This window comes from Mytilus edulis, chromosome 8 (genome assembly GCF_963676685.1).
Source record: "Mytilus edulis chromosome 8, xbMytEdul2.2, whole genome shotgun sequence".
Classification (NCBI taxonomy): domain Eukaryota; kingdom Metazoa; phylum Mollusca; class Bivalvia; order Mytilida; family Mytilidae; genus Mytilus; species Mytilus edulis.
In genome coordinates, this window is record NC_092351.1 from 52,368,580 (window position 1) to 52,379,410 (window position 10,831).

Genomic DNA, 10,831 nt, shown 5'->3' on the forward strand with positions numbered 1-10,831 from the left:
ATTTAGTTTTTAAGGAAATTGCTATGCAAGCTTTTTTTATTTAAAGAACCCTATTTTGAGATTAAAATTGAGAAACAAATGCTTTTGATATTTCATTTCCTTACTAACAACACAAGAGTTTACATACTATCATTATTCCTTGAAAGACATTTGAGAGTATGTGGTGTCCATGGGGTTCTTCAAAATCCGATTACAGAAGTAATATATAGAAAAACTCCAAGAGGTAAAATTATTTTACGTTTTAAAAAGAGAATTATAGAATAAATCATAACTGTCTTCTATGAACGATAACTTTAAACTGGTGTCAATGCTTTTTTTTTTAACAATTCATCTTTATTTCAACAATTGAAAATGAATACCATTTTATTTTATAATGTAATAAGCACTATGGGCAGGCGCGGATCCAGAGCTTGAAGTGGGGGTTTGGGGGAGGGGTTATGTGAGAAATGTTTAAAACACTAGAGAAGTTTTCATGTTATACCAAACCATATGTTTTTCAAGAAATGGCACACTTTTTGTTCATCCGGCATATGGTTACTCTAAATAAAATTTTAAGTATTAATTTTATATGTTTAATTATTTGATTACAGATCGTATCTACCCGTTTTGCAATTCATGTATCACTCTAAGGGAGGCTAATAAAGATATATATAATAAAATAAATATAGAGATAGCAGCCTTGGATTGTCTTAATTAAATCCTTTGGTCCTCTAATTATCAAGTTACCCTCTGGCCAATGTTATTATGACTTGTGTATATTTAAAGAAGTGTAGCGACAACGTGTCACTCTATTCAGTGCTAGATATTCAAATTATAGTAAAGATAACATTAAAACAAGAAATGGTTAATACAAAAAATATTTTAAGATTTTCAACCGGGGGTGGGCTCGCTTTAACCCCCTAAATCCGCTAATGATGTGGGAGAACTAAATTATTTAGTTAACTTAATCATATGACTCTTAAAGGGATAATTCGCGATTTTTCACTTTTCATCTTATTATGTTCATAATACCATAAAAAACATATTCACCAAGTTTTATTTTGATATGAAATCAAATAACTTCGTATTCTTATTTTCGGCATCAAATAAAAATAATGGAATAAATATATTTTAAAAGACAAGGAAAGTGAATTAAAAAATATATACAACAAAAAAAAAGCGAAAGGAGATGTGGTACGACTGTCAATGAAACACCTATCCACAAAAGTTAAAAATGAAGAAGATGTCAGAAATAAATTGGTCATAATTTATTTACAGTCTAAAACATCGAAGGGACTAAACATCAACCTATACATATTTATACTTGTAATGCATTGGTATATAAACATCGAATCAGAAATATGTTCCTTTCCTAAACATGTTTAAAAACATTGCTGTGATAGTTATCAAAAGTACCAGGATTATAATTTACTACGCCAGACGCGCGTTTCGTCTACACAAGACTCATCAGTAACGCTCAAATCGAAATATTGATAAATGGCATAGTTCTTAACATTAGAAACATTTAACATTTAAAATGAATGAAGTATTGGCAACTGGACGTTAAGCAACCAAATATCAATCCTCACTTTTCCGTGAAGTGTTCACAATTATTTGTCTTTTTAAAATTAAAAGGATGAAAAATTCCCAAACTGAAAAGAGTTGAAAATACGCTATTAATTTAGAAGTAAAAAATATAGCAGACAGAATAAAGACGGCAAAAACAAACAAATGAAAAAAAAAAATAGAGAACAATTTGAAATACCATATACATGTTTAATCAGTATACTAGTAGATCACGGGCCAAGGTTGAGCGAACATGAATTGCTATCGATTATACTAAAGGTGACAATCAACTTTTTGAGGCACGTGTCGAGAAAACATTAGAAAAAATATAATTTAAAATTATGAAAGGAGTAGGTCCGGTAAGGACCGATTTTGGCCTCAAATTTCAGGTTCATCTGACGAAAGATTTTGACCACTTTTGAAACACTTAAGTGTCTATTTTATTTGATTCTATAAGTGTATGTGGAAGATTTTCACTGATTTTGTCATTAAAAGCTCAATTAAATATGAAAAATCCACCAAATATGCCGGAAAATGTCACTTTTCAGATGGTTTTTGCAATTTAGCATAACTTTATGGTGCTTGCACCCGATATATGTGCCATGTATTGTCAAAAACAGCCCATATTTATGTAGCAGAAGCATTCTACTGTCCAAAAAATAACTAAAAGTTTACTTTTAACAATTTTGTAAAACTGCTATATTTTGGGGCCAAAAAGGTGTCTTACCGGACCTTCTCCTTTTACAAAGTCTATTTCTATATGCCACATCCTTTGTGACAGTTGTATCATTCCATCAGGTCCTTAGTGCACATTCAAGTTTGTTCTTAGTGCACTAAGGAGGTCCTTTGCGGTGTTTCTACGGACCCCATATATTTGAAGCTGTTCAAAATTCTGTACATTATAGGTACGTGTATCAGATCGGACAATAATTTTCATATATATAAAAAAGAATTACTGTATAAGTTATCTAGTATGAAATATGTCCACTGGACCGACCGTGCAAGTGCTATATATATTATATCATGTATATAGCCAGTCAAAAAGATGTGGTATGATTGCCAATGAGACAACTATCCACAAAAGACCAAAATGACACAAACATTAACAACTATAGGTCACACAAGGTCGTTAAAAACTTCCATTTGTTGTTGTTCACTGAAAATAAGCTCATAAAAACACGAATCACCGTTTACTCAATTCCACCTTTATTTGTTAATATTTCTTTATCTTTTTCTTTTGATTTTATCATATCTTTTTTGTGAAATATTTTGTGTGGTCGAACATGAAATTGCCTCCGATGCTACAAAGAAAATTTGTTTAATGTCATCTGTTGCAATATATGCTAAGTACTACACGTGGACAGGATGTTCCCCAGAAAATTATAAGTTATACACACCCCGATATAACCCCGAGGGTACACGCTACTGTCATATGGAAAATAACTGGGTCACCTGTAAGATGGTAATCAGCCATGCAACTAATTAGGTTACTGACCATGTCACTTCAATTTAAAAAGTTTATCGTTAGATATCAAAATGATAAATTCATTTTAATTAAAAATTTAAGAACTAAAGGATTTATCATTATAATGAAGTAAAATAATTCAACCAAATCGTATATAGATTATATCAAGGATTTTCTTACTATACAAATCCTTGATTATATACATATTTTTTTTGTCTATGCCGGAAAGAATTGAAAAACTGTATTTATAATTTTTGATTTGTTTTATAGAAATCTGTGTAGGTCTCACGAAATGGAACTCACGCAACGCATGCCTAATGAAGATTTATAAATTTATTGAAAAATATAACAAAAATTTAGTTTTGATATTAAATTAAAGTTACCTTTCCGCGCTGTAATTTATTTGATATGACATGAATCAAGCAATTTTTGCTGAGGGATTTATGGGTTTGTCCATACAACGTATAAAAAAAGAAGTGTATGTTATTAGTATTTCACATGCCTTGTTTTCGCCTTGAAGCTCATTATTCAGTGTGTTGCAGACAAGATGATGAAAATAACGTCCAAGATACTTTTTTCGATCATCGTGAAGAGACAATTTTAATTCCCATTCCTCGATGCACTCTACCCCTGATGAATTGTATATTTATAATTCCTCGTGCTTTTAATTAGCCCCCCACCCCTTTCGTGGTTACCGTTATGCCAACAAATACCCGGGGCTTGATTTACATGTAAAATCATGGGCGGATCCAGCCATAATAAAGGGGGTCCCAACTACATGTCTCCATTAAATAAGGGGTGTCTAAGCATACCTAAGTGTCAAAAGAGAGTTTTTCCCGACCTATTCACATATTTTTAAGGTTTCTATATACAAGGTGATAGGACGTTCGGTTCTGTTGGAATAGGCTACCTTTTCACGCTATGCCTTAAAACTTTTCCTGATGCACAGGTAACCTATTCCAACGGAACGTCCTATCACCTTGTATATAGGAACTTGAGAGGATTCCCGAGATTATCATTTATGCAATGCTTGCTCACAAAATGCTAGGGGAGGCCAACCCCGGATTCCATCCCCTTCGACCCGCCACAGAATACAGATATAATTGATAATTGTTATTTAAAAGTCATATACTATAGCCACTATATAATACTAGAACCGAACACCTGTTTTGGGATATATATACATACACCACATCTTCCTATGTCTATATAGCTGATTTACCGTAAATAACTGCGAGAAAATGAATAATACACAAGTTGATAATTGTCTCTTCTCTGCTAATTTTAATGTGCATGCAATATTCACTCTGATTTACTTGTGAGACCACCGACACTAATAATAATTACCTACAAAATAATAGGTGCTCCTTTACTGGGAAGAACATTTCGGATCCGATCAATTTATTGGTTCCATTCCCCCATTCTACACTTCTCCTTAGAAAAAATGCCTTGCAATGCGTCATAATTATCTGGACTACTAACTTACTTCCATATAACTTCGAAAACAGACTATAATCTATTTCACTGGATGAGATTGGGCTCACAGATTTTTTAATGGATTGGTAATTTTATTTAAAGCACAAGTTTACAAAGCAAGATTAATCACATTTTTCACCCGGCCTACGGCTACACATCAAATGGTTGCCTCCTTACTGACTTACACCATATGCTTACACCTACACAAGCTAAACAAACATGTGACAACTCTTCACCAATGACCTGAGTGAAAGGTTGACGGGGGGGATCCAGAACTTTTCATTGGGGGGGGGGGGGGGTTCAGATGGGGGATGCTTGCCTCAGTCATGTTTCTGTGATTTCCTATATAATCAACAAAATTTTTCACACAAAAAGGGGGGCAGGGATTTCTCCTTAATAAGAAATCTCTATTTTCAGCATAAGCTCATATAAATTTGCCTTTTGAAGAACTGAAATAAATATGAGACGGCTAATGATTTTTCAGATGCTTTACATTAAAATACATCCATGTGACATTCACAATTATATATAGATCCAAATTTAAAAAGCTATTTTTATCAATATTTAAATAATGTAGGATCAAATCTTGATACATGTATGTAGTTGAAACTGTTAGCTTTAAACATGTTAAACATTAAAAAATGAACACCCAAAGTTTAAACCACGTTTAAACATCAGAATGACCATGTAGTCTTTATTAATGTATGCTATTGCTATGAAACTAGGTCATTGTAGGTTAACTGTCATCTATTCCCTTAAATCTTTGTTCCCAGTCACCCCAAGTTTGATTTAAATTAGTCAAGTATATATCTACTCTATTAGGTCTCTAGTTTGGATAGTTAATAACTTGCAAATTAAAATCATACTCCTCCCAAATTTATTTCTTTAAATATTATGGATGAAATACATGTAGCAAGTAAGGGATGAAATTAAATTGGATGAAATGTGGCATTTTTTTTTTGATAAAGTAGTATGTCTGATGATGTCAAACTTACTTATAGACCCTTAAGGGGCGGATCCAGTCATTTTAAAAAGGGGTGGGGGTGGGATTCTAACCCAGGACAAAAGGGGAAAGGGGGGGTCCAATTACATGTCCCTATTCAAATGCATTGATAATCCGAAAAAAGGGGGGTTCCAATCCCTTGAACCCCTCTCTGGATCTGTGCCTGCCCTTTAAAAATAAAATTATCCTTATTTTGAGTTAAAGCTTATATATTTTTCTATAATGCTTCTCAGGGGCGGATCCAGCCATTTTAAAAGGGGGTCGCAACTAAGAGCAAAGAGGGGTTCCAACTATATCTCCCATTCAAATGCATTGCTCGATAAAAGAAAAGGATTCCAACCCTCGAATCTATGGTCAGGTTGTTGTCTCTTTGACACATTCCCTTTTCCCATTCTCAATTTTATCATGTAGTCGTCGTTGTCCCAGGACATTTAGTTTTCGCTTAATTACTTTAGTACAAGTAATAGAAATCTATGAAATTCAAACACAAGGTTTGTGACCAGAGATTTTGTTCAGAGTTTAGGAATTACATGAATTAGGGGCCAACAGGGGCCAATAGTAAACTTTGTTTGATTTTATAGAAAATTGAATTATTGGAGTTCTTTGATATGCCAAATCTAACTGTGTATTTAGATTCCTAGTTTTTTGGTCCTGTTTAAATTGGTCTACCTTAAGGTCCAAAGGGTCCAAAATTAAACTTATTTTGATTTTAACAATATTTAAATTCTTGGTGTTCAGATTAATATGCTGAATCTGAATATTTACATAGATTTTTTTATTATGGGCCCAAATTTCAAGTTGGTCCAAATCGGGGTCCAAAATTTTACTTTGTTTGATTTCAACAAAAATTGATTATATGAGGCTCTTTGATATGCTGAATCTAACCATTCATTAAGATTTTTGATATTTTGGCCCGTTATCAAATTGGTCCACATTGAGTTCTAACATGTCTAAAAGGTCCAAAATTTAACTTTATTTGATTTCACCAAAAAATGAATTATTGGGGTTCTTTGATCATGTTGATATGCTGCATCTAACCATGTATTGAGATTTTGAATATTGGACCATTTTAGAGGTTAACTGTCAATTTAAAATTTTTAAGTACTTGGACCGCATTCATTCTGTGTCAGAAACCTATGCTGCATAAACTATTGAATCACAATCCAAATTTAAAATTCAGAGTTTATCGAGCTTGAATGTTGTGTCCATACTTGCCCCAACTGTTCTGGGTTCAACCTGTACGTTTGTATCAAGCTGAGCCATGCATAGCATTTTTATTGGTTATTTATATATTAATTTGAAATTTTGACAAGTGAGACACATACAGATTATACTGTTAACAATATTTCAGAGTTTAACGTAGTCAAGCGAAACAAATTTTAGAAGAATAGTTGAATCATGTCTTTGTTGTCAAATGAAAAATTAGTACGAACACAAAGAAAAAGTATGGGAATGTTTGTTTTTTAAACTATTGGCCAGGGTGAAAGTCTTTGAAAGTCATGACTGGCAAAAAGTTTGTGAAATGAAATAGCACAAATATTCCATTCTTTTTAAATATAACTGAATATAAAGAAAAACACAAACTGATGTTTTATAATAGTTTTTACCCTTTTTATGTTTTATAGGACAAGAAATATAGAAAAATAATGAAAAATATAAACAGTTACAATAGAAATGAGCGCAAAACAAGATAAACAGAATACAACAAGGCCTAAATGGTAAGACCACTTCAATATACTGTAAATTCAGATTTTTCAGGGAATGGACAACTTATTGTGATTACAAAAAAAATCTGCATAAAGATCTATATAGTTACATGATATATATATATATATGTTTCTGTTTTTGCGATACTCACCCAGTCACATTTAATATTCGCATTACTAAAAAGTTTCGATAATTTCTGAATTACAGTAATAAAAGAAATTGCCTTTGAATGATGACTCATATAAAAATAAGAAAATGTGGTATGGTAAATGAGTGACTTATCCACCAGAGTTCAATGAAGCGGATGCAAGAAATTAAAGGCCAATCATGGGCCTGTCTTCAATAATGAGAAAACACTTCCTCTATAGGTCATCCATTAAAGATCTCAACATATAAAGATTTAAACAATCCAATTTAGTTCAAGTTCAAGTTCAAGTTAAGTCAATAACAATTAATAAAAAAAAATCATGCCTAATATAAAATATTGTTTGTTTCTCCAATCCTGACCGACCCTGCAAAAATGGCCCTACTCATAAAATTTTATTGTCAAAACTAAGCCAAATATTATTTTATTCATTTCTGATTTTCGGGCTTGCCGGATCATCCGATAATATTCAGGCTTTTGGGAAAAATAAAATTATTTACCTACCTAACTACCCACACCTGGATTGTCAGAATAGGGATTAGGGAAAAAACAATATATTAATTTAGGCCTCATGTCTGTGAGCACTCAACCTGACCATAATATAGGACGGTGGTTCAAATATTAACACAACATATGAACATTCTATAACAACTATTGCAAGTGGCTCAACTTTAAATATCACTGCAAGGCACTAAACAACGAATATTAAATCTTAGACACAAAGCACTGAAATAAGAGAACTCATAAGCATGACAAGTAAGAATATCAAATGAAAGTTTCTCAAAATGTTCATTAAAACATGATAAAATAAGCTTATTTATATTGCTGTTTTTTTCTCCATTTATAACATTTTTTTTTATTTTGTGTATTTATAGGTCAGATATCTTGGTTTTTATGATCATCAACAGGTCCTGCAGGTCTATACTGAAGAGGAAACTTAATTGTTAATACTTTTCTACATAATGTGCTAATTGGATTATTAATGTGAAATGAACTCAACTGTGTGTTTTTCTGGAAAAAGAAATAGAAAAAATCCTACAAAATTGCTATAAACAAAATGGAGTACTATCAAAGAACACAATTGTGTAAAATGTAACAACCTACATTCATATTAACTGATGGATTATGGAGAAATTAAGAAAAAAAATAGTATCTTTGTCATGTTTGTTGTCGAAATAAACACCTGCTTTATCCATTCATGTACATGGCTCCATCATATCAAATATACAAAGAAGATGTTTGAAGAACATATGTTGCCAAAATTTATTCAACCAATTGAAGGAAGATGTCTTGTGGATTGAATTATTTATGCACTGAACTGTTATGTAGGGGGTCGAATACACAGCAGCTGAAACAGAAGACAAGTTAATTTGACATGAAAAGTGTTTATTTGATTTAATATGCAAATATGAGCACAATATTAATAACATCACAAATGGTATGATATTCATAGCGTTTTGCTTATTATTGTATTGTCTTAAACATGCTAAACAGTCAGCCTTTTGTTTTTGTATGTTTAATACTCACCATGAAAATTTGTATTACAGTATTAAAGTTTTAATTATCTTTTGTATTAATAATTCAGTCTAGGAGAAAATATATTAATACTGTTTGTACTGTTATGAAATTTCCATAGAGGAAAAACATTTCCTTAAGGGAAATTTGATGTTCAGAAATTTCCCTAGAGGAAATTTGAAGATCAATGATTTCCTTAGAGGAAATTTGTTGTCTTGAATTTTCCTCCAAGGAAAAGTGTTTGTCAAAAATTTCCTCACAGGAAAAAGTATTTCCTCCAAGGAAAATTTGAAGCTACAAATTTCCTCACAGGAAAAAGTATTTCCTCCAAGGAAAATTTGAAGCTGCAAATTTCCTCAAAGGAAAAAGAATTTCCTTTAAGGAAAAAGAATTTCCTGTAAGGAAATAGAATTTCCTCAAAGGAAATAATTATGCAGCAAATACCCTAAGGGAAATCTTTTTCCCTTGAGGAAAAAACAATTTCCCTTGAGGAAAAATCTTTTTCCTTCAGGGAAATTTGATTTCCCTTGAGGAAAAGTACTTTTCCTCTGAGGAAATTATTGAAAAAAGGGGCATAACTTTTTCAACAGTGGTGCTAGATCCAAAAAATTTTAGGACAAATATCAGGGAACTTATACCAACCAAGTTATCAACTTTATTTTGACTTAACTCCAAAAATTAAGGTGACAACTTTTGCACTCAGCGGAATTGCAAACTTGTCCCGGAGACTGTTACAAACTCAATTCAATTCGAAAACTTTGAACATGTTAAAAAGCAGATAACCCATTTCTGAATGTTAAGTGCACCTTACTACTCGACAGTTTTAACAAATACAGAGGAAGTGTAAAATCACGCTTAATATCATATTATACCATTTCATAACTATAAATATGCATAACTGTTGTTGCTGTTTAAGTGGTAAAAAACGCGGTTTTAATCCATTTTTCAAAGAATAATAGAGAAATGATTATGTTGAATTCAACACATTTACAAGTTTAACAGTTTTTTCATTGGTACTTAATGGCAATTTTATGACTAAATGAAATGACAAACTTTTTTAATTAAATTCTGTTTCCGTGTATTAACATCACAGAATCGCAAATGTAAATGATAGATTATATAATGGGATAAACAGGGGAATGTAATTTGAGAAAATCTTTCTCGAACATTTTGAATTGCATTGAATTTACACAAGGAATATGCATAATTTTGCTTTAACCATTCTTTTGAAGTGTGTTGCAGTCGCAGGAAAACTGATAGGCTAAAAGTTCAAGTGACACTTAAAGTGTATTCATATGTTGTACTGTTATGCCACCGGCGAAGGTTAGGGGGTTGAGAAACATGTGTCATTCCTCAACCTCCTTTATTTTACTTTCCAAATTCAGGAGCCAATACTTCAGTATTTGTCGTTGATTCATTCCTGGTATGTTTTTTTTTTTGGTAAATTGCTCGTTACAAATCAGTCCGTTTAGAGCGGTGCCTAAATAGGAAAAATCGAATATTCATAATATACCGCGAAAATTTGCACAGTCCTAAGCAAACGATTTCATTTGAATTGAAGATTGGTCGTTAAAATCTCGTTTTGTGCATTTTTTTTAGTTTAGCGTTCATACAGCGAATTTTACCAAATCGTGATTTAAATTATCTTCCAATCGTTTTATTTTTCAAAAAGATTTAAATAGGTGTTTTTTCTACACATCAATGAACTCATTTGCACTACTGAAGTGTAACATGCCTCGTTTACATAAAATGAACACACACGACGTGAATAATTATTTATTTAAAAGAGAAAATGTAATCAGATGAATAAAGTAATGTGTATGCAAAATATATTTATAATAATCGTCAATGTGTGGTAGTTGTACTTCAGAAAAAAAAAGGAACATTTCAATCCGTTACTTTGTATTTGTGAATATTTTTAATAAAGACTAAATGGTAAACCAGCATACACATTCCATTTTTTTTTTGTGTCATG

General features: G+C 31.9%; 1 long non-coding RNA gene across 1 annotated transcript; it reads left to right on the forward strand.

Moving 5' to 3' along the window:
• The first annotated feature begins 4,167 nt into the window (after positions 1-4,167).
• Positions 4,168-8,907, forward strand: LOC139485841 (uncharacterized). The gene is made up of 3 exons (XR_011655413.1): positions 4,168-4,572; positions 7,115-7,207; positions 8,217-8,907. It is a non-coding gene; the product is annotated as an uncharacterized lncRNA (long non-coding RNA).
• The last annotated feature ends 1,924 nt before the right edge of the window (positions 8,908-10,831 follow it).